Here is a 23,291-nt window from a genome sequence, read left to right on the forward strand (position 1 = left end):
AATACATGTCATAGTCATCCTCATGTTCCCACAGTGTCTGTTGCATGGAAACTATTTCTTATATCAATAAATGAGTGATTTAAAAGCTAAAAGAAAGAATTTAAAATTTGAGGAGAGACTGGGAAAGTGTAGAAGTAATCATGTCATGATCTAGGACAGAGCCTTCTGGGCAGAAGGATCTGAAAGTTCACAGCCAGAGGCTTAAGTGGCTATGTGTGTTTGAAGGGAGCAAGGAGGCCTTTGAGGCTGAGGCGGAATGAGGGAGGAAGAGAACAGTAGGAGATGAGGTCAAACAAGTAATGGGACAAGATCGTTTGGCTTTGTAGGTCAAGGTAAGTGCTTGGGATTTTATTCTGAATGAGACAAGAAGCCATTGGGGGAAGGTTTGACTTACACTGATCTATGATCTTAGAGGATTATTCTAACTCTTGTGTTGAGGCAGGCCAGTGTGGAAACAGTGAGGAAGCACTTGCAGTATCTGGCAAGAGAGGCTGGTGGCCTTTCCTGGTAGACTAAATGTGGGATATGAGACAAGGAATGGTATCAGGGATGACTTCATGGTTTGAGGCCTGAGCAAGAATAATGGAGAACAATTTTCTGATGGGGGGGATTGCTTAGGGATGGAAATTAAATGTTTAGTTTTGACATGTTAAATATAAGATGCTTACTATATATTTAATTGGTTGCAGAGTAGACCATTGGATATATAAGCATGAAGTGCAGAGGAGGTAGTTGAACTGAATATGTAAATGTGGAAGTTCTTTGCTCTATTGCTTAAGCTAAGATAAACTTCTGTGATTTAAAAAATACCTGGGGGATCCCTGGGTGGCTCAGCAGTCTGGCACCTGCCTTAGACCCAGGGCGTGATCCTGGAGTCCCAAGATCAAGTTCCATGTCAGACTCTCTGCGTGGGGCCTGCTTCTCTCTCTGCCTGTGTCTCTGCCTCTCTCTCTCTCTCTCTCTCTCTCTTTCTCTCTCTCTCTGTCTGTGTCTCTCATGAATAAATAAATAAAATATTTTTTAAAAATAAAAAAAAAAACCTGAGCGAATACAATGGCTAAAAGCAATACAATTTTATTTCTCATAATTTAACAGTCCGGGAAAGTTCTAGATCATTGGCAAACTGGGACAAGACCTACGTCTATAGAGAGTTGCGGACAGCCTGATTAAAGTGGTTCAACATGAATGGTGAAAGTGAGGAACTGGAATTGGAGATTGTATAAACCATTCATTTAAGTTTTGTTATGAAGGGGAGCCAAGAATGGAGAGTAGCTTGAGGGAGATGTAGGTTCCAGGCTTTTTGTAGTTATTGCTATTGTTGTTGTTTTTTTGTTTTGTTTTGTTTTAATATTTTAAGTCTTTTTTTAATTAGGAGAAATGACAACATGTTTGTATGCTGATGGGAATGGTTCAGAGGGGAAAAGATGGATGATGTAGGAAGGAGAGAGATTTCAAGAGCCCCCAGTCCTTGAGTAGGCAGAGGAAATGCCAACAGAAAGAGGCTTTAGGCAGTTATATGAACCATCCGCCATCCATAAAAATCAATAGGCCACAGATACAGGTGGGGGCGGGGGTCACCTATCTTGGTGTGTCTGGGACTGAAGGGTTTCAGGGATCATGAGAATTTTAGTACCCAAACATGTATAGCCAAGGGCAAACAGCAATACTTGGTCAGTTACCTTAGAGGTAGGAAAATTTGTGGTGTGAGTTTATGGAAATTCTCTTTTGATTATTTGGAGTGTGGCCAAATGAGGAAGGGCAAGTTGATTTGACCATTACTAAGTACCTACATAGCCTGAATCCCACCATTATACAATGTGAAGGGTCAATGTGAGATTGTTTTCCCTATTCTTGAGGAGTTTAGGCTAGTGGGAAAAATAAAAAAGAACATGACTATTATAAAGCAAGCCAATGCGGGATGTGTGTAATGGGGCATCTAAGTCATGTTCCATGTATTCTTCAGCAAACTATTATCTGCTAGAATAGATAATACTCAATAATAATAATAATAACAGTTAACATTTCCTGAGGTCTTACTGATTTCCAGTCACTGTGCATCCATTGTTTCATTTCAGCTTCACAACAAATTTTGGGGAGATCCTATTGTTATTATCTCCATTTTACAAGTAAGGAAACAAATGCAGAACGACTAAGCAATTTCTCAGGTCATTCACAGGTGGGCAGAGGCAGGTCTTTAATCCTGGTGACTCCCTGCCCCAACTTTTAAGTGCTACACTGCACTGCCTCTAGGAATTGCTATAATGCATGGTAGTATGTGATGAATAGTACTGACAAGTGCCGTACACATTTAGAAGGAGAGAGAACTTTTGTTTAGGGCAATCCAGGAAGACTTTCCTGGAGGAAGTGTTATTAAATGGAACTTGAAGAGATTAGGATTTCATTACGCAAAGGTGGGGAAAAGACATGTCAAGCAGAGAAACTTCAATGAGAACTAAGTTCTCTTTTTCTTCACCTACTTTCCTCATCGACTCCCAGTCTCTATGATCAGCTTGGCTTTCCCTTGCTTCCAAGGAAGTTCTTTATGATTTTAAGAAAGATGCATATATATGTCAGACATACAGAAATTGCACCAGTCATAAGTATGGTCCTTAAACACACCTGTGTAACAACTTACAGTTAAGAAATAGAACTTTGCCAGCGTCACAGGATTCTCCCTCATGCTATCTTTTAATCACAATCCCTGATCCCCCACTCCCAAACCGAACTTTCATGACTGCTAAAATTATAAATTAGTTTTGGCTACTTTTGAGTTTGGTATGAAGGGAATCCTACATTTTGTTCTTTTGGGTATCTGGCTTCTTTGGCTTCTTTTGCTCTGTGTGTTTCTAAGATTCATTGATAATGTTGGATATAGTTGTAGGTTTTTTCATTCTCCTTGCTTCATGGTATTTTACTGCATGCATATTCCAAAAATTCCACTATTTATTAAATCTTTCTACTGTTGATGTGTGTTTGAGTAACTGTTTTTGGTAATTAAAAATAGTGCTGCCATGAACACTTTTGCAAATGTGCTCATTTCTTTTGAGCATAAACTTGCACATGGATTTAAAAGTATGCCAGCTTCCTTCCAGTGTTCCCATGTCCTAGCCCCTGACTGTGTTTCTAGCACCACCTGGCATGTACTGATGAGATTATGGGGTCAAAGTAGCCACTTACCAGTGCTCTTGGTTTGATGCAGAGCTTCTTATACAAAATGCAGTGAAACCAGGTAACCAGGTCTCCAGAGATGTAAATAAAGAATTACATGCAGGCAATAAAATATTGCAACAGAGATCAAGCACAAGCCAATCCTATCTCCTTCTTGAGTGGCTCTGGTCCAAAACTATTAACATGGCTAATTCTCATTCCTTCTGAGCCACTTCAGTTGCAAAGTCCTTGTAGTTAACTGTTTCTAGCTAAGAGCGTTTTGTTTCATCATCATGTTTTCTACATGCAACACATGATAGATACTCAATATTTTTTGTTCAAAGACTTTCTGGTTTAGTCCCCGATGGTATACAGAATCACCTCCTTGTACTTTTTCTTAGGATAATTTTTTGTACTGTTCTATTGGGTACCTAGTAGCCACATGAAACTATCGAGCATTTGACATGTGGTTGGTGTGATTGAAGACTGAATATTTTTAATATCTAATATTAATTGATTTAAATGTAAAAAGATACCCCATTTTATTATGAAAACTTCTAAGCATGTTTGGACCAACTTGGCTATGGAAAACCACCCATTTTTCAACTGAGAATTTTATGAAATCTAAGCTCACATCAAGTACTTCCGATAAATATTTTACAACCACATCAAGTTGTGCTATAGTGTAAAACATACAAAAAGACTTTGTATGAAAAAAGAATGTGGAGATCTTGTTAAATTTCTGTATCGACTACATTTCAAAATAATATTTTGAATATACTGAGCTAAATAAAGTGTACTATTAAATTTAACTTCACTTGTTTCTTTTATTCTTTTGTTGTGGCCGTTGGTAAATTTTATTTTATTTTTTTAATTTTTATTTATTTATGATAGTCACACACAGAGAGAGAGAGAGAGGCAGAGACACAGGCAGAGGGAGAAGCAGGTTCCATGCACCGGGAGCCCGACGTGGGATTCGATCCCGGGTCTCCAGGATCGTGCCCTGGGCCAAAGGCAGGCGCTAAACTGCTGCGCCACCCAGGGATCCCCGTTGGCAAATTTTAAATTACGTATGTGGCTTGCACTCCATTTGTGTGGGGTAGTTGCTTTTCTTTTCTTTTTCAAAGTTTTATTTATTTATTTATTTGAGAGAGGGAGAGAACACAAGTGGGGTTAGGGGCAGAGGCAGAGGGAGAGGGAGCAGCAGGCCTGACATGGGGCTTGATCCCAGGATCCTGAGATCATGACACAAGCCAAAGGCAGATGCTTAACTGACTGAGCCCCCCAAGTGCCCCTGATAATTGCTTTTCTAAAGATTTCTGAATATAGCTGGTGGTCTTCTGCCTCAGAAAGCTAGGTAAGACTATTTATATAAATGCAGAATATGTTTCAGTAAATGTGGCTGATGGTCAGGAAAGGGAGGCACATGTGATGCAGGAGAATGAACATGAACTGTGGAGTCAGGCTCCTCTGGATTTGTATCTGAGTTCCACCACTTAGTAAGTAGGTGACCTTGAGCACAGTATTTAACCTCTCTGAGCGCATAAAGGCCCAGATTTCCTCTTTTATAAATCAGGGATATAAATGCTATACCGGACACTGTCAGTGCTCTGCCTAGATCCTTTGGGTCCTGTTTATTATTTCTGTGTGAGTACACACACACACACCCCTCCCTCAAATTTGGGACACACCCCCAAATTCCCAAGGCCCCCAGCCCAAATAGAGGCTTCACCTAGAAGTCACATCCTTTCTACCTCTGTGCCACTTCCTTCATCTACGGTTCAGCTCTGGGAACCCAACCTAAGACAGCTACCTGCCTTATATATATTTTTGAAGATTAAATGAGAAGTGCCTGGCACTGGGAAGGTTCTTAACCCTACCCCACGATACATACCAGCCAATACATTCCAGTGATTTTACTACCACATCAGGAAGATGTGAATTTTCAGGGACTTTTTAGACTTTAGGAGTGGATCTGTGTTGACACATCTGTAGTCTCCCTCTTGAGATCGGTACCCCAACCAGATGTAACAAACATGTAAAAACTCATAGGTTCTTGGGATCTTAGAGAACATCATATCCCCTTATGAACACCAATGTTACATATGTTTCTGTGATTTCTCTCTGAGTACATTGTTAGACATCGTGAGTAATGACATCATTCCTAGGGTATTAATTGTACTCCTTTGGAGGAACAGTAACTATTTCAGTAAAAAAAAAAAAAAAAGGAGATTCTTTCAGTCAGAAAAGAGCTTGCTGACTCAACACTATTTGAATATATATTGTATTATAGCATTTTACATATTAAATGCAATCTGTTTATACTTTCATACTTTTAGTTCATTCTTTGACACGTACTCAGTAATACTGATAGTTATCATTTGTCAAAGTTCGTCATATGCTAGATATTATTTTAAAGTATTGGCAGACACTATCTCATTTAATCTACTCCAAAACTCACTGCAACTATCTCCTCAGAGAGGCCTTCCCTGGCTGCTCTGAATTAGCTGCCTTCCATTGCTCTATTGTAGCCTTTATCATTACTTGAAATTTGTATTTACTTGGGTTAAGTGTTCACTGTGCCCCTCTCTATCCACTCCTTCCCTATCCTAGTTAGAATCTGTGTGGCAGATAGTAAGCACTTTTCTGTATCCACAGGTACTAGATTAGTGCCTGGCACATGGGTGGCACTTGGTAAATATTTACTGAATGACAGAATGAATGAAAATCTTACTGTAGAGGAGATCTCTGGAGCCCAAAGAGGCTAAAAGGTAAGATCGCAGAGCTGGTAATGGTAGCTCTTATTTGAATCCCTGTCTCTTATGTTAATACTATTGTCACTGATGTTATGCGTGCTATGGAGAAAGGCATATCTGACCCATGAGGAAATTACTCTCCGGTAAGGAGGAAACACGTTCATTACCAGTCAACGATTATTTGCTAACTCTTGCTAGGAACTTGATAGGAACTGTATTAAGCACTAGGAACACAGAAGTAAATATTACAAATACAATCCAGACCAGCATGGAGCCTTTGGTCTGGAATCTTGAGTAGGCAAGACCCACATTACAAGCAATACTGAGTGAGGTAAGTATTTTGAAAATGAATATACAGGGATGGAAAAGAAAAGCAAGGTAACCCAGCAAAGTCAAGGGGGTCAGGGAAAGCTTCTCCATGGGAGAGGATGTGAGCTGTTCAAGAAACTGAGTGAAGTACAACAGGAAGGTCATGGAGAGGTGAGAGCAAGAATGGCAGGAGGTAAATACAGAACAGCCTTGAAAAGGACCTTTATAAATAAGGATCATGAGTGATGGGGAGTGATTTGTCCTAACAGAAGTTGATTCCAATGCTGTTGCGATGGAAGCTAAGGGAAGGGGAAGGTTCTCACTCCAGGAGAAGCTTCGCGAAGTCATTACAATCACACACTTAGAGGGCTAACAGGATATAGATACACTGAATCAGGAGAAGAGTATCCAGGCAGTTTCTTGTTTCTTTCTGATTTTACTTTTTGAGAAATACATTCCAATGGTTTTGTCTACATAATGCATAAAATTGTGATATATCTTACTTCCCTTCCTGTTTTCTCACGCATTCAATTCCTGTACTCACATTACCATAGATAATTATTTTATTAGTTTTTTATATGTCCTTTCAAAATTACTTTATCCAAATACAAGCCACTGTAAATATAAATTCTTATCCCCCACCCTTTTACTGCACTATATAGATACTATCTTCATCATTTTATAATTTATAAACAATATATCTTGGAAACCCTTCCATAGCAGCACATGGAGATCTTTCTCATTTTTTTATAGCTGCATAGTGTTTATATGGATGTACCATAATTTATTTAACTAGTCTTTTATTGGTGATTTTAGGGTGTTTTCAATCTTTGGCTACTGAATAGTTTTGTAGATATGGCATCTTATAACCGTGCAAATACATTGTACATTGTACATTTATAATTTTTAAAGCTATTGTTGAATTGCTGAATATATGAAAATGCCTCTAAATGGTTAAATTTAACTACAAACACTAATCATTAAGCCAGAAATAAATAAAATGAGTTATCTTTTAAAATGATGCCACTAGTATACTTGCTTATTTCCAATGAAATACTGGATATAAATAAAAATTGGAAATGGTAAGTTGCATCATATATTGGATAAGGTACAGATCCAGATTTTTTGAAGCCTGAAGCTTATGTAATTTAAGGGGTCTTCTTTAAGAAAAATCATGTGACATTAAAAATGGACAGTATAGAACTTTGGAAGGGGCTCAGGTAAGAAAGGTCCATTTTTTTGGTGGCAGATCTGCTCTATCAAGGACATGTGTGCACACACGCAGAAGAGAACAAATTACCCCTCCTTCTCAAGCAGGGAGAAATCATGTTCAAAAAGTGTTGACCACTGTCTTTAGCTGCATTTCAGTGAAAATAAATCCTCAAGCCTCAGAGATTTCAGCTCCATAATGTAAGTAATATTCCCTGTATTCACATTCTATCTTCCCAAAGGGATTTGTCCCATTTATGTGACATATTTCATCTTAGAAACCCCAAACACCTTATAGGTACTTCTTGTTAATCTTAACAATAGTTCCATGGTATGAAATGTCCCATTATAGAGATAATTCTGGGAAGGGTTCAAAGAGCCCCTATCAATTTCATCTATCCCGATCGATGCGTGAAAGTTCTAGCTGGCAAGTGGTTGCCACTGGGAAATGACTTTCTTATACTAAGTTTGAAAGAGATAAGCTGACAAATTGCACTTAATGATCTGAAGTTAATGATCTATTTCTGTAACAAGCAGCAGCTTGTTTGTTTGATCCCAGTTCTGCTGCCATTCCTTAGACTACTGCCATTATGCTACCTCTGAGGAGAGAAGACCCAGCCAGCTGATGAGGAGACAAGCGGTCTTTGAAAGAACAGTAGAAGAGAAAACACGAGCAGAGCAGAGAAGAAAGAAGAGAGGGATCCAGAACCAGGGTTAAGACACAATAGAATTAACTAGACTAATGCCAGTTAAAAACCAATGGAAAGCAAATCTGAAAGAACATAGGGCACAGAACAGCAATTCAGAAATATGGGGCACTTGCCAGGCAAGATTAGGGTTTGGTGGAACTGACGACATTTAACAGAGAGAGACTCACTTGCATCTCATATTTAGAAGATAGGCTACCAGTTAGGTAAGATTTGGAGAGAGCCCATATGCACTTCATAAACACAGTTGAGTTCTCAGGTCCATGGTGAACATATTTGGTAACTGCTTGCTAGAAAGCTTTTACTACTGCTGTTTCTTTCTTTTTTCCCTTTGTTTCAGGAGGACTCCTCAAAGGAGAAGGACATCTCTCTCTTTTTTTTTTTAAGATCATTGATGCCTGTGTAAAAGGTAATGCATTTACAACACAAAATCTGACCTGCAAGAAGCATCACCTTTTACCTCTTATTTTTGTTGTTGTTTTTCAAAAAGAATGTGTTTATTTTTATCTTGGTTTCTTTGAAATTCATCCTAATCCCATGGCATCTCACTGGGTGGTGGAAAATTGATTCTTAGTAATTTGGGGGGTTTCATCTCTTGCTGATCATACAGACTCGGGATGCTTATGTAGTGCCCCCAAATTTGGGTGTGGCAGTCACTGTGGTTATGGCAAACCCAACAGGTGTTCCCAGGTGCCTTTTGCTTTGCTACCTTCTTTGATGTGAAGGGTGGACAAGTGGTCAAATGATGGTCCTAGCCGATAAGAGGCAAGAGAACTTCTTTCTGCTGGGGGTTGTAGGAAATGATTTGCTTTTCCTGACAAGGTGGATGCAAGGCCCTCATGCTCCCTCTTCCTCTCATTCTCTTGATGTAATAGGGGCATGGGAGCTGGAATTGCAGCAGCCATCTTGCAATCATGAAGGAGGACTACACGCTTGGTGACCCCAACACCACTTAGCCACTGAACCAATTCCAGGAGCCACTTCTTTCCAGAACTTCTTGTTGTGAGAGGAAAAAGAAACACCCTCTTTGTTTAAGCCACAGTATGTTGCGTTTCTCATTATTTGCAGCTTAAAGCCCTTCTAAATGATTCACAGAGAAAACTTTATTCTCCAGTCCATCATGGTTGCTGCTGATATACTTAATGTGTCAATGATTCCTTGAAATATAGTGAGAAGTTGCTCCTGAGCTACTCACTGGACAAAGAAAACAACCAGGGCTGGGACCCTGGTTCCTAGTGTTCAAAAGCCATGCAGCCATCCCCTCTGAGGCCCAGGTAGGAAGCCAGGAGGAGGTCCTTGCTACTTTAAAAACCCATAGACTGCTATCTCTGCTCTGGATGGAAAAGTTATCCCTTTCCTCCTCTTGCCACTCTCAAAAGCACTCCCCTTTCTCTTTCTTCACTCAGGATATCTAGAACAATCTCTTTTGTGAGTTTTTTAATGGAGTGCCTTTCCTCAGGAAGCTCCTGCTTTCTAGTCAACTACAAAGCACCTCTGAGACAAGGGAGCCAAAAGTGTGCTCTCTGCTTCAAATGTAGGGGAGAAAACTAAAGAGAGAACCAGTATAAGTTAATATTTTAATAAAAACCTTGCCACACCCACCAGTGTAGCAAAGTAGTTTCAGTGGCAGGAGACACTGAGAATGATGACAGCTGATTAATTAGGACAACTTTGGAGCCCTGTGCTAACTTGCAGTGGATGAAATAATTTGACTTGTTTCTCATCTGCACTGAAGACTTTGGGATGCTTCTCATTCATAAGCAAGAGAGCAGGTGTACTTTGGATGGGTGGTATGGGAATGGGCGGGGGACGGAGAAAGGAGAGATGCTTAACTAGTCATCCTACATTTGGCCACTTCCAAGACTTGCTGTTTTGAACTTCAGTATTTATATTTAAGAAGTTAGAGCTTTCATTTGAAAGTGTTTGATTGTTATTTCTGGAATTTTTTTTTTGGTTGGAAGTTTTATTTATGGTTTAAAGTTTGGTTTTTCAAAAAGTTAATCATTTATATGATTAATTGTAAAATCGATTGTAATAGTGAATGACTAGAAACAATCTACATATCAGCAGGAGTCTGATTAAAACAAATTACAGTTCAAACTAAAATGGAATGCTATCTAGCTATAAAATTGAATGAGGAGGTGCTCTCTAAAAGGTATGAAAAATCCTGTCTACCTTTCATGTCTCTTACCTGCTCAATTTCCATGTGCTCCATAGGAAATTTCTTAGGAATCTTTTCAGAGTTTCCCTATACACGAGTAAATAGAAGTGTGGATTCTTATTTTTCTTTTTTATGTGAAAAGTAAGATACTTCACATACTGTTCTGGTCCTTGTTTGTTTCATCTAATAATGTATCTTGGTTCTCTTTCCAAAATAGAAATCTTTGGCACGTCCAAAAACTTCTTTCACATCATGCGGTGGCATTTTAAAGTTTTCTTCATATTGGTCTTATACATTTCTTGTTACATTTATTCCTAGGATTTTGTCTTTGTCTTTTTGTTATTCTTCAGATTGCTTTTGCACTTGGTTCCATTCTTTCAATTGCTTGTTGTCTGTTTATATATATTAATTTTTGTACATTAACTCTTTACCTTTCTACTTTGCTTTTAATTCTTAAACATTTTTTACAAACTCTGATTAAGTTAAGCAAATCCTACTCTTTTGGCAGAGGCTTCTCTTTACAATGCAAAGCTCTATGTTCTGAGGCTTTTTGTACCATGATTGCTATATGTCACTGTGTGCTCAGGGCTCCTCACAATAAGATAATCTTCTGACATTCAGAGAGTAATTATTATTTAGGGGCTTTGTGTAAGGGTACTGCCAGAATGCAGTTCAATGAAAACTACAAAATAATTTTACAAAAACCGTTCAGCCGTATACCACAATACAGGTAGTGACTATCTTCACAGATGTTTGGTTTGTTAGTTGAGCAGACAGTTAACCACTGAGCCACCTGGGCGTCCCTGGGATATACAATTTAAATGCAATATAGTTACAAAAAATGTTTTCTCTTTCTGTGTTACCTAAAGGCAGTCATAATTGACTAGGAGGGACAAATGTTATCAGATCTATCACATAATCCCTACTGCAATGGAGGTTTTTTTTTTTTTTTTTTTTTTGGTAACAAGGAAAGATATTTATTTATTTATTTATTTATTTATTTATTTATTTATTATCTTTTTTTATTGAAGCTCGATTTGCCAACATATAGCATATCACCCAGTCCTCATCCCGTCAAGTGACCCCCTCAGTGCCCGTCACCCAGTCACCCCCACCCTCCTCCCACCTCCCTTTCCACCACCCCTTGTTCATTTCCCAGAGTTAGGAGTCTCTCATGTTCTGTCTCCCTCTTTGATATCTCCCACTCATTTTCTTTCCTTTCCCCTTTATTCTCTTTTACTATTTTTTATATTCCCCAAATGAATGAGTCCATATAATGCTTGTCCTTCTCCAATTGACTTACTTCACTCAGCATAATACCCTCCAGTTCCATCCATATTCAGAAAATGGTGGGTAGTTGTCATTTCTAATGGCTGAGGAATATTCCATTGTATACATATATCATAGGCAATGGAGCTTTAAGTAGGTGGCTTTTAAATGAGATAACCTTACATAGTTATTTTTTTAAAAGTTTAGGCTCTAAAGGCCAGTCAATAAAAACCCAAATATTTGTGATCAAATATCATTCTCTTTCAATAAAAGGCCCCACAATTTCATAATAGTTTGCAATAACTGCTCCGAAAGCACAGCAAGAATATTTTTCAAAGTCAACTTTCCATTATTTATGAGGAAATTCTCTCTTTTTAAAAAGAATTTATTCATGAGAGAGAGAGAGAGAGAGAGAGAGGCAGAGGGAGAAGCAGGCTCCCCACGGAGCAGGAGGCTGATGCAGGACTCGATCCCTGGACCCCGGAACCATGACCGGAGCTGAAGGCAGACCCTTAGCCATCCAGGCACCCCATTTATGAGGAAATTCTAAACTTGGTGGCCCTTACTATGCCAAATTTCTTTTCATTTCCATCTTTCAGTTATTTCAAGTTTCACTAGCAGCTCCATCAGAGCCCATCAGAAGTCATGAGATTTGGAGAACTGCTTGAAGAACTACAGAGTGCTCAAGCTCATCTAATCCAGCCCCCTCATTTCACAGATAAAGAAACCAAAGAAGGGAATGGTTAAATGAGTTGCTAAAGTCATGCAAGGAGCTTCTGAGAGAACCTGGATTGGGAGCCAAGCCTCCTGCTCCCCAGCCCAGCAACCCTTCCACCACATCATGGGGCACATTCTGAAGCATGAGGAGAAAACACACTCCAACAATTCTTATTGACAAAGGTCTCATGACTACTAATGATACTTCAGGCACATACACCACAGTATTTCTTCAGAATGCTTTTTTCTTTTGGGCAATCTCACTCACTCCCATAGTTGTCATTGCTACCTGTGTAATCGAGGACTTCAGTTACTGTTGCAGTCCTGATCGCTTCTATGTATACCATTGCCCATTGCCCATAATGCCGTTCTACCTGCATAACTCAAACAACTCACACTCTTGTCGAAAGTAAGCTTATCTTTATTTCCACCAAATCTGTTATTTCTACATTCCCCCCCCCTTTTTTTACTTGATAATCACCTATCTGTCTAAGTCCTCACCATTCTTTACACTTCACATTCATTATCAATTTCTGTGGTCCCATTACCTAGATATTTCCTGCATATTTTCTCATCTCTTCATCTCTATTTGCACATGTCTTTGTTACTTCTCACCTGGATTCTTTCCTTTGTCTCTTTCCACTTCAAGCTTATCTTCAGAGTCATTTTTCCAAAAGGTAAATATTCTTTGGCTATACTCTTGCCTAAAACTCTTTTTTTAAAAAAAAATTATTCATAAGACACACAGAGAGAGAGACAGGGACACGGGCAGAGAGAGAAGCAGGCTCCCCACCCGATGCGGGACTCGATCCCGGGACTCTGGGGTCACGCCCTGGGCAGAAGGCAGGCGCTCAACCACTGAGCCACCCAGGCGTCCCTTGCCTAAAATTCTTACTGTCTTTCTCACATGCATTAAGGCCCAGATAGCATGATTATCTAAGATCCTTCACGTGATCTGTCCCCTGTTTGCCAGACTTCTATCCCACCATAGCTTTTCAATGTCAGGATCCATAAACTCAAAAATACTTGGCTGTTCTTTGACGTCTTTAAACTGTTGCCTGTCCCCGTGTCCTTGTACATGCAGCTCCCCTCTGTCTAAAATACTATCCCCCGCATCAAACCACTGCCCCAAAGACATCGCTGCTGCCACCTGCACCTCTCGATGCCTTACCTGCGGCCACCATCCCTGCTGGTCCTGAATCAGGGCTGTGGAGGATCACTGTTGCCACTACTTCTACTAGCACTACCAGAGTGAACTATTGTCTTCCTAAGTCCTAACTCTAGCCACAGGTGAGGCTAGACATAGACACATCAGGCTTTTTGTCTTTTATGGTAGGAGAGTGGCTTATGATCCAATTCACACGCCAATAGAATGGAAACTCTCTCCAATACAAGAGGGGATTAAGATGCTAATCCACAACAGCTCTTTCCTATCACCACAATCTCCTAACTGCTCTGCCTCCAGCCTGTTCCCCTCCAACCTCCTATCACTCCTGGCACCAGAATTTTTTTTTTCAAAGGAAAATCTGATATCTGCCACTGCTCTGTTTAAAGCCTCCAGTGATCCCCTCCCCACAATGCCTAGGTAATATAAATGCATTAGAATACCGTGCAAACACTTCTAACCGGGTCTTCACCTGCCCCTATAGTCATTCTCCTCTGCATTTCCCAACCTCCTTCTGCCTGGCTGCAATACTAGCTTTCCCAGTGGGTCATGCTGCTTTTTTGCCTCTTTGCCTCCCCTTTTTATGAAAAAGGGAACCATGAAGGCATTAAAAAAACAAAACAAAACAGCATACTAGCATCTTTCTTCAAAAAGGCCAGCATTGGGGATTTTCCCGACTGGGATTGGGTAAAGGCAGAGTCCTTCCTGTGTTCAGGCTGGGGCTGTGAGACCAAACAAAGAGAGCCCCAATGGCTCACTGCTATGGATGCAGGCACAGCCAGCCTGTGGTCAGTGGAGAGAACCACTGAGCCTGCCCAGAGCAAGTACCCAAGTGGTAGAGGGCAGGGACCAATGTTAATGAGCAGTAAGTAGGGATGCCTGGGTGGCTCAGCAGTTGAACCTCTGCCTTTAACTCAGGGCTAAAGTCCTGGAGTCCTGGGATCAAGTCCCACATTGAGTTCCCTGGGTGGAACCTGCTTCTCCCTCTGCCTGTGTCTCTGCCTCTGTGTGTGTGTGTGTGTGTGTGTCTCATGAATAAATAAACTGTAAAAACAAACAAACAAACAAAAAAAAAAAAAACAGGGCAGTAAGTAGCCAAAGAAACAAATTCACACCTCTACTCCACTTTTTCTGGCCTGACAAAATCCCAAAATGCTTGTTTTGATCCATGGAAAGGGAGTTCAGAAAGTCACTGAAGTGAAAATAATGGAATATTCTACTTGAATGCCAATGTAATTACAGGTCAATTTATACTTAAATTAGAAGTGGACAATATACATATGGACTGGACATCAGTCATTCCCATGACAGTGCACGTGCATGTTTTTCCTCCACTTGAAGAAGTAACCTTCCTTTTTTCGACTGCCAAGAGACTACCACTCAAGCTTTCCAGACTCGGCTGACTATGCAGATAAATAAAGTTTGTGGAAGGAGTCTGAGTAAACTATTAAGATGGATTATTCTGGGCAAGGAGAGTAGGGTAGGAGAGGAACTTTTCATTTTATGCCTTCCTGTACTACTTGAATTTTTCACAATATTAGTGTATTATTTTAATAATTGGATTTTTTCTCTTAAAAAAAGATTTTATTTATTTACTCATGAGAGACACGGAGAGAGAGGCAGAGACATAGGTAGAGGGAGAAGCAGGCTCCCTGCAGGGAACCCAATGCGGGACTCGATCCCAGGACCCCGGGATCATGCCCTGAGCCGAAGGCAGATGTCCAACCGCTGAGCCACTCAGGCATCCCAATAATTGGATTTTTTTTAAGGCAACTCAAGAATTAGAGAAATGGTAGCGTCTCCTTTTTTGCTACTTTGTTTTGCATTTCTTTTAAAAATGACCTAATGTGTTTTGTAAAGGGAGACCCAGAAGCCACGTGGGAAATGAAAAATAAAAATACCTTAAGCAGTTTTGTAGAATATTATTATATTAAACATTATTGAGAAGGTGTCAGGGTGGCTCAGTTGGTTAAGCATCTGCCTTCGGCTCAGGTCATGATCTGGGGTCCTAGGATTGAGTCCCACATTGAGCTCCCTGCTCTGTGGGAAGTCTGCTTCTCCTTCTCCCTCTGCCTGCTGCTCCCCCTGCTTGTGCTCTCTCTCTGTGTCAAATAAACAAGTAAAATCTTAAAAAAATTATTAAGAACTGTTTCCTCAGAATATTGCTGAATAAAGAATGTCAGAAATTATTAACAGAAATGTACTTATCAATACATCAAAGGATAGAATCAATCAGTAAATAAAGACTGAGCAATATTCAAATGTGCAACAGTCATATTCTCTCATTTGATTTTCATTATAGCCCTTGAAACATAAAGACAGTTATTACCTCTTTCTCGATGAGGGAAGCTCTTAGTTCCTGATGGAGCTAGGCTGAGGCTCCTGGTCTACCTACTATATATAAAGTTTTCTGTTTCCACCATGCTATCTTATCTGCACTCCCAAAGCACAATCCACGCACTTCTTTCTTTAAATATTATTCTGATGACTCTGCTGTCCAATGATTTTCTTCTTTCCTGCTATTTGTACCCTGATCTTTTCCTTTATAAGATGAAAAATTAAATATACATATTCAAATTGAATGTGCATATGCATGTGGGTTATGTTTATTTTCTCAACCAGGGTATAAGTTCTACGAGGCCAAGAACCATGTGTCTACCAACTCTTCTCCCCTATACCCATTTAGGGCCTAGGATATAGTAGGCACACAGCAAACCTTTGTTGGTTGAATGAATGAACATCAGCTACTGCACTAGGTAGGACCCTCTCAGTTGCAGGCTTCTCATTTATTTTATTTTGAAAGAATTTATTTTTAAGTAATCCCTACACCTGACATGGGACTTGAGCTCACAACCCCAAGATCAAGAGTTGCATGCTCTAATGACTGAGCCAGCAGACCCCTCATTTAAACTAGCTTGAACAGTAAAGGAAATTAGTGAACTTGAGCGTTAAAACAGTTCAGGAATCAGCTGGCTTCAATCACAGCTCTGCTGGGGTTAGATTAAATTTCTTCCTCCCCTTCCCCTTTTCCACCTTCCTATTTTCTTGCTCCTCCTTCTCCTCCTCTCACTCCTCTGTCTCTGGACTGCTTTCCTTCTGAAGTTGGGCCTTCTCTACCTCCTCTGTGTATGGTGAAGATGGCAGGTGGCAGCTCTGGGATCCCTGCCTTAGTTTGGCATCCCAGGGGAAAGAAAGCACATCTCTCTCAACATCCATATCTTACTTTTAGGAAAAGCGAATTTTAGGATTGGCCAGACCTGTGTCCTATGTGGGGGTGGGGCACAATGATTGGCCACCTCTCTAAAAACATGTGGAAGAGGCCACCCTCTAAAAGCATGTTTTCCCAGAGCAAGGGTTGCTGTGCAGATGAAAACACCATATGTCCTCCATATACTTTCATTGGGAATTTTATTAAGAAGTGAAGGAATTAATGTTTTTGATATCAAGCAACTTCCTGCTTCTCAAATATAAACTCTCTGGATGGACCTGAATTATGACTTTTGAACAGTTTGACTTAGATAATAAATTTTTAAGAGATGGACCACACTTTATTTTTTGAGTCCCTAAGTGTTAATAATTCAAGCATAGCAATAAAGACAATCCCACCCATAACCTTTATATCTATCTGTCCAGCAATGCAGAGGGCTGCAAAACAACTTTTTTAGTTGTTTATTTTGGCTTTCGGCCAAATAGGAACTCTAGAAAATTGTTTGTAGATAACTTGTGTTTCAATGTCTAAGACAAAATGTGCTGCTCAGTAACGACCACAGGATGCAGATCTCCATTTCATGCACAACATTCCGTAGGCAACACGCTCATTTTCCTACGCATGTGCTACAACACAAAATGCTCATCATTCATACGACTGCTGAGTACTGATTTTCCTGTAGCCTTGATTCTCAAAAGGAGAAGTGGATTTGCAGTTTTAAGCATTTGTTGATTTGCCCAGGCCCCTGTGTCTGAAAACAGTCTTCTGGGAAAGAAATAATGATCAAAAATTTTTTTTAAAAATAATGTTTTTCTCAGTTTCTACCACAAGGTACTTTGCTTTTATCCCCTTTCCATATTGGTATGTGCCAATATGCCATATTGGGTAGTGCCTCATAATGTAACAGATTTATAAATGAATGGGAATGTGACTACTCCTACTCAGATATCCAATAATGTAGGATCAAGGATGTAGATGCCATTTGTAATACAGAAAGTATTAAACTAGTTCTTTCTTGGTCACATTTTCTTTTTTATTTATAATCTGGATCTTAAGGAGAAGAAATGGTGAAATGTTCTGCTTTTTAAAGTTATAAATATATATAATTAATAAGAAAAACAGTGAAGGAAATGAAAACAACCTCACATCCTGTACTTCCTGACATCCTCTTTTGATTTTGTGAAGTTTCCTGTCATTACTTTTCAGTATATTTATTTTTAAGGAAGTTCCTTTAGCAAGAAGAGAGAGACTAGCACCCTGTTCCTCCTAAGACACACACATGTGTGCCTCAAAGATTTAGAAATTTGTATCACAGTATTATTCCACAATTTAAACACCAAGGCCCATGACACACATCTCTAGGTGGTTTGGAAAGCAGTGGAGAAGACACTAAAGAAAGTAGATGTACCATATCCTAGATTTCTGTGTTTTTGCACAGTGCAGGAGCTTGAAGATAAAAATTTCATGATTATCATTAGTTATTATTATTAATAGCAAACATTTATTGAACTTTGGCTAGATATCATCATTGTGCTAAGTGCTTTACACACACACACACACACACAGAGAGAGAAAGAGAGAGAGAGAGAGAGAGAGAGAGAGAGAGAGAAAATGTCATGTGCCCATGGTTATGAATATCAGAATTTATGCTGTGGGTTAAGGTTGTGTTTTTGGTGATCATGATCCATTAGTGAATCATGAAATTAATTTAATAGGTAGAGATAAACTCAATCCTATAACATATTTGTGAAGTTAATTGTCTTATCCCCATTTTATAGATGAGAAATGTCAGAATTTAGGAGGGGAGGTTAAGTAACTCAGCCAAATTCACAGTTAGTAAAAAGTAAAACTGCATTTGGAGCCTTTCTGTCACCAAAAGCATCTCTTAATCACTCTGAATGACTATATTACATAATTTAACAATTCTGGATATATCACTTTAGAAATAACTATATATAGAAGAAAACCTAAATCTTGTAAGGGAGAGCTCAAGGCTTATGCACAAATAACCAACGTGCAGTGTATTGAATATAGGCTTAAAACCAAGTGTGTGTGTGTGCATGAGTTGCGGAAAAAAATTCATAGAAGTGAAGAGAAATATCAAAATTCATGAGCGACTTTAAGGCACAAAGAGTTTCTTATTTCAAAGACTCATAATTTTATATTTACACAGTACTTTACAGTTTATACAGGACTTTCCTAGATATCATGTGATCCTCACACATTCTATGGACTTGATATATGCAGCCTTTGTATAGTACAGGCTGTAAGAGTGGTTACAGCTGATAACGACTGGTTATCAACAGGAAAGCCAACACATTTGGCCATAATCCAATAGTATAAAAATGGTGCTTACAGATAATCTGCTATCATGAAATCCCCAGCTCTTAAAGAAGTAGCAAAGCCAGCAAATTAATGAGCAAGCAGATGTGTCTAATAGGCTCTAAAAAGCTAAATAAAAACTGCAATCAATAAGCTGACTCTGGGACACTAATAGCTTTTGAAGGAAACATCTCTACCTTTTAGAAATAACTATGATGGTGTTTGTTAAATACATTTGTCATTTCAAAAAGATCTCCCAAGTCATGAGGACCACATCAGTTGTCAGTATTCATACACCAAGTCTCACTCACTCATTGCTCTTTTTAGAAGAAAGAAAATAGTACATATACTCACACAGAGAGAATCCCTTCCAATTTGTGTTGGCTATCATTTTACTGAAGTTTAAATAAGATCTAAACACCCTCAAAGACTTCCTTACAGAATTATCACAACACCCATCAGGGTTTCTGCTGTGGATTAAGGCAATATTTTTGGTGGTCACAACCCATCTATGAAATCAATGTAGTGAATAGAGACAAATAATTATATAAAACAAACAGATCAGGATAAAAAATATCAGAATGTCTCACAGGTAGTTAATGCAAGTATTATTTGGAGAAATTTTGTTTCAGTGTTTTATGCATATAGTAATTGTTGATACTTAAGGTAGGTTGTAGTCAAAAAAGGATTTCAATAAAATAAATAAGTCACAGGGATGCAGTTTACAGAATAGGGAATATAGCCAAGAGTACTATAATAGTTTTGTATAGTGACAGATGATAACTAGCCCCATCAAGGTGATCATTTTATAATGTATAAAAGTATTGAATCACTATACTATATAACTGAAACTAATATAATATGGTATGTCAATTACAATTCAATTTTTTAAAAAAGATTTAAAAGCCATTGGGTTAAGGCACTTTCTCCAAAAGGCATTTCACTGAAAATAGAGTTTTGGGGTGGATGTCTCCGAGCACACAGACTTTTTGTCTTATGTGGTGGACAGTGGAAGGGATTGCTAGGAGCAGAAGGGGTGTGGATAGCCAAAGTACATGAAGAACATAGGAGCGAAACTCCACCCAGTCCAGAGTTTATCAAGTGATGGAATCACTCTATGTTGAAAGGGTGCCTTCAGCTGTCAGTAACAGGAGCTTGACTTGAATGGCTTAAGCAACAATGACATTTATTGACTCATCCATTGGCTTGGTGATGTCACAAGGACCATCTACAGCTTTGGCCTCAATTTGTAGATATAGGATGACAGCAAGAGCAACTGGGACTATGTGCTTCCTTATTCCCATCAAAGTTGGAGGAAAAGTCTGTATTCCTGTGGTTCTCCAAATGGCAGGAATAACTTCCCCAAATCCCCCAGGAAACGTCAGTTTACATCTTACTGGCCAAAACTGAACCCCATGCTCCTTCCTGAGTGGTTGACTGACCCAGGACTGGCATTACCCAGACCAATCACACATCTCCCTGGAGCTGGGACTAACCTCCTCTAGGCACATGATAAATGAGAGAACAATAAAATCTGAGTTTCCTTTAGGAGGAAGGGGAAGATATTTTGCTGAATAGGCAACAAAGTTTGCTACACATAAGAATTTTTTTTTTAACTTTGGTAATGTTTCCTAGTAGTTCTTGTACATTTGATATTGAACATTTCTGTCATTAAAACAGTTTCATCTTTAGAGACTTATTATCAGTTTCCTTCTTATAGAAGAAGGCTTTGGAGGCATTTAAATAAACCAAAGAAATCAAGCACAGAGGGATTCTATTTGCCATATACTTTACCACCAAGAGAAATCTCAATTTTTACCCAAAAATAATATGCTGTATTCACTCCCATGGGGACAATGCACAATGATTGACCTCTGTTGGGACAAACAGCATGAGAGAGAACCACTAGCCATTGTACAGAGCTTTACTTCTCTCTCTGGTTCCCTCCCCCACTCAGAAGTTATACTTCAGCATTATCCTCATGTGTACTTGCCAACTTTCTGCATCATGACACAAAGACATTGCTGGTTAGGATCATTCTAGCCTGAAGAAAGGCAAACACAAAGCCAGCGAGGCTTAGATGAAATGCACACTGTTTGCTGCATGGCTGCGGTGTTTTAAGGGCTCCCTTTATGAAAGACTAGCATAAAGTCAACAGCCCACAGTTGGGCAAATCTGGGCTTTGGTTTCACTGCCACCACCCGCCACTTCCCCACCCAGGAGAATTACAGCTAAGTGGCATTTTTAACTATGTCCCCAGGGGAGTGTTGAGTAAGAAGACAAGCATGCTAGGTCACCAATAAATCACTTCTGGAGGAAAGGACATTTCAGGAAAATTAAACAAAGTGTAGAAAAGCCTTAGCTTGTAATCTGCTGTTGCAGAGTTTGAACGATGGCTTTCCTCCCTGCTTAGACAAACACCAAGCAGGAAGCCCTGAACAGGAGGGGGGAAAAAAAAAGGTCTGTCCAAAGCCATAGAAGGGAATGGCTGATGACTCGTTGTTACTTCTTTGCTCATTTAAACAAAACGAAGGTGGCTAGTTCTTTGACTCTTTCCAAGTGGATTTCTGATTACTTTCAAAAGTTCTTCAGTGGAGACCCGATAAGTCTAGAAATCCAATGGGCCTGGAATATGGTTTTTCAAAGCTACTTCAAAGCTCAGCTAACTATCCAAATATTTTAACCGACTCCCCCTTGCGCCCTGCTTCTAGCATGCAGGGACATCACTCTCCTTGGGATACCTACTTGTGGTAGGGCACATGGGACGGTCCTGTGCATCTCTTGTTCACTGGTGTTTGTAAATGCCTTGTGAAGCTTGAAAAGTACACCTTCCTTGTGTGCACTCTGTGGTTTTCTATTTGGTAAACTTGGCTATTGTCTTCCTGCCTTATTTATCTCTACTGCATGATTCTGGCACTCAGGTGTCTATTAATTGCTACTGTAGTATCATCCCACACCATCAGCCTGACTTCATTAGCTGAGCTGGCTGCTGGCTGCCTCCATAGCAACTCGTTGAAAATATTATAGGACTTCCCCCAGGAGACCATACGGAACAAAAGCACATCACCACTTCTTTCTGTTTAACATTTGTCTGTCTCAAGAGGAACTGGGCAAAATTCAAAAAAAATATTTTTCAGCTGGGAAAAGAAATCATCAAGCAGGTCACATGCTAGGCCTTATTTCTTTAGATGCCTGACTGTCCTCTCTCTCTAATGAATGATTCATGCCATTCACTTTGATTCAGTCACTTAAGTTATCTGAATTTCTAATCTGTGCTTCCTAAAATTGGCATGGCTACCATGAATAAATTCTTATAATAGGTGGGGATTCAGTGCACCAGTTGATATATTTGACTAAATAATTTCTTTTATAGAATGTTCTTAATAGTTTAAAATTTCAGAAGCTCCTTAGGACATTAACCAGGATTTTGAAAAAAGCCTCAGGTGCCGCCGATTTCCATTCTCTTTTAAGAGTCCTTCCAGCTGGGTGGATCCCTGGGTGGCTCAGCGGTTAAGCGCCTGCCTTTGGCCCAGGGCGTGATCCTGGAGTCCTGGGATGGAGTCCTGGGATCGAGTCCCGCGTCGGGCTCCCGGCATGGAGCCTGCTTCTCCCTCCTCCTGTGTCTCTGCCTCTTTCTCTCTCTTTCTACCATAAATAAATCTTAAAAAAAAAAAAGAGAGAGAACTTCCAGCTTTAAAATGCTATAAATTTAGGAATATATCTACTGTATTCCCAGCGGGAGATTCTGGTTTATTATTTTTTACGAAGTTTGAAGAAATTAGTGAGACATTGATTATGCAACACAAACCTATGCATCAAGCAAAAGAATAGCATGATTCTGTCATTATGTAATACTACCTTGCACAAAATAGATACTCAACAACTACTTGATTGTTAGCCACTGTACATTTTACAATTAAGAGTTTGGTAATTATGCAAACAACATGTAGTGAGATTTTCAAAGAGACGGTTCATTTTATAGCAATTTTTGGCTTATATAATTGTAACATGTATAGAAGGGAATTTATTACCTTCTTGCTGGTAGGATGAGACCTATAATTCCTATCATCTTACACAGGATCTCCTTGCTTAAGTATGTGTCTGGCTTTATAGAGGATTACTAGAGTGCTTTTTTTCTTCCATTATACAGAAGTCAGGTATTAAAAGGATAAAAACCATAAAATTCCTTTTCAGGAATTTTCCAAGCCAGACAAACAAAGAGAAAACCAAGAGCTTTGACCTGTTTGACCTTAACCATGTTAGCTAGGTTCAACATCTTCTCTCCCGGGGTCTAGGCCCTTCTGCAGTTGGCTCCAGACTA

General features: G+C 39.5%; 1 long non-coding RNA gene across 1 annotated transcript in view; it reads left to right on the forward strand.

The window, feature by feature from the left end:
• The first annotated feature begins 270 nt into the window (after positions 1 to 270).
• The window catches only part of LOC129501780 (uncharacterized), a 40,441-nt gene continuing 17,420 nt past the window's right edge, over positions 271 to 23,291 (forward strand). The window contains exon 1 of the long non-coding RNA XR_008662814.1: positions 271 to 332. This is a non-coding gene — a long non-coding RNA (uncharacterized LOC129501780). The remainder of the gene's footprint in view (positions 333 to 23,291) is intronic.

This window comes from Nyctereutes procyonoides, unplaced genomic scaffold, assembly GCF_905146905.1.
Source record: "Nyctereutes procyonoides isolate TBG_1078 unplaced genomic scaffold, NYPRO_anot_genome, whole genome shotgun sequence".
NCBI classification, from domain to species: domain Eukaryota; kingdom Metazoa; phylum Chordata; class Mammalia; order Carnivora; family Canidae; genus Nyctereutes; species Nyctereutes procyonoides.